Source organism: Convolutriloba macropyga, chromosome 8, assembly GCF_964194025.1.
Source record: "Convolutriloba macropyga chromosome 8, txConMacr16.3, whole genome shotgun sequence".
NCBI lineage: Eukaryota > Metazoa > Xenacoelomorpha > Acoela > Convolutidae > Convolutriloba > Convolutriloba macropyga.
In genome coordinates, this window is record NC_134475.1 from 48,724,141 (window position 1) to 48,726,640 (window position 2,500).

Here is a 2,500-nt window from a genome sequence, read left to right on the forward strand (position 1 = left end):
CTTCTCAGCGCAACTTTTTCAAAGAGAGGGCCACCTATGCGAGGTTGGAGCCCAATGGAGGCAAGCCACATTATTTCATTATTTTGAACTGTTCAAGAAATAGAAACATCAGTAATTACCTATCCTTATTGGAGATTTTGGATAGGTAACGTTTTGTCACTATTTATTGCTACCATGTTATGCAGGTTTCATGATTTGGTTGAATATCGTATGAGTATTTCTTTTGTCACAGATATTTGGCTAATTAAATTCATCTAGCCTGAAACTTGTTGCAAGTTGCGCTGTTTATTACATTTACTAAATATACATTTGAAAATATCTTCTTTTTTGAAAACTAGAAGTTGTCATTTTTTTTAGTTCTTCATCAAAAGCAACAGATGAATAGAACAACACATAATGGTGTTTGTTTTTAATAATTGAATTCAATTTGAGCCCATGGACACACTTTTGATGGTTGTAAGGTTGAAAAATGAAGAAACAAAGAGACCAAAAAAAGGAATTTTGATTTTGTTTCTTCTCTTCACTGGCGCTTGCACCGAAATTTAAAAAAGTTAATGGTTCATAAAACAGAACTCTCTCAAAACATTTGGAAAAACATAAGTAAAGACTTTTTAGTAAAAATTTTCTTATCAATGTATCAATGTGGAAAATGGACGATGCATTTTTCAGTGATTGAACATCATTTTCGTCCTATTTTGATATACTATTCAAAAACTTGTGGTGCCTTTGTTTCCAAAAGACTGTTATAGAATACTATGCGCTTTAATTTTCAATGGTCGGAATATATTTTTTTCATTTTTCGAATGCCGAATCAACTTTTTTAGATGAAATTTTGAGGCCATTTATAATCAATTGTTCTATTACATTAATTTTTAATTTAAAAAAATGTTTGCTTGTTGTTGTCATTTCAGATATCTATATGTGTATGTGTTTGTTTGCGTGTATATTTGTGTGTGTGTTTTTTTTTGTTTGTGAGTGTTATTCTAGAGACATGACGACAAAGCACAGACCGTAACACACATTTTCCCGATGCATAGTCAATTTTTGCTATCTTTTATTCTCCTATCTACGTCGACCGTAACTGAAATCCCGTAATTTGCGGTTTTATTGTTTTATTTCTGATGAAATAAGACCATTAAATGCATTTTTGAAATCCAGCTAAAAATTTAAGGATATAGTTCTCCAGTACTACAGGGTTGACATAGGGTTGAATTTCCTTAGCGTTCAAACTCGATTTTTCTTTGTTAGAACTTTGTTAGATTGTTCTTTTGTCTGAACATTTTTCAGCATTCATTTTAAATTTTTACTAACCAGTGCCAAATTTCAAATTAAGAAACACCCATAACTGGTGAAAAAACTAATTAGCGTGTTCTTTTGTATTTGAACAACTACGGTGGTAACTTTTGGCTAGATTGTTAAATTAGTTTGCTGTTTTTTTAAAGCAGTATAAAGTTTTTAAAATGTCTGGCTGTTGAGTTTTAAATTTATTAAAAAGAAAGTAATTCTGCACGTTTGGCTTTTGTTTTGAGGGTTTGTAAATCAAAAGTTGGTTTCTGTTTAAAGTAGTCGTCAAAAAACTACTCAATGGCTATGTCTAATCAAATCCTCTGGAGTGAGAAATTGGACCATGAATTGCGAACGCGTTCTGCCGCGACGCCCTTTTATATTTATTTGACATAATCAAAATATGGCTTCTGCATATTGTTCAGGAGATTTGAGAACATTTAATTTAGAGCAAAAAATCACGTCTATTCAAGCTAATTCCTCGTGATACAAATCATACAAGCCTACCGCCTTTCGACTTTTTCGGGTTTTATTTATTTGACATTTTGGACTAAAATAGTGGAAAAAAGAGGAACAAAGAGAAGACTAGCCACAACAGCAACACAAAAAGAGTATCTTAAGTGCCTCCTGAGGATAATACTCTCAGAATATCCTTACACCTAAAAATTAATTGAAACTGAAGACCAGAAAAAGAGGATCTGCTTTGCCATCGAATACTGATCATCATAAATTGACTGACTCCTCAACTTCCCTTCGACATTTTTATTGTTCCGACCCCTCTTGAGGGGGAAGGAACTATATACTCAAACGGGTTCATCGTAGAGAGTTGAGACTGGTATCATTAGAAAGCTTGTCCAGCGTAGAATATGGAATTTAAAAGATTTTTTTAATTTTCGTTTTTTACAGGGAGTTATCGAGGTTTAAACTTTGAGATAATAGTGTGAATTCCGGCGAGATTTTATTCTTTTTTTCCGGAATTTTTGAATAAAACTTCGCCAATTTTGCTAAAATTTGTTAATTTTTTTTGAAAATGTTGTTGATTTTTAAAAAAATCAAAAAATATTGTAGGCTATTTTTATTATTTTTTGTCAAAACTTCTGGCTAAATATTTCAAAATTAAGACTTTTTCTTCAAAAACAGCACGAAATAAGTTTCTTTAGGCCATTTTGATTAAATTTACAGGAAGTACATACCCAAACACCACTAACACAATTTT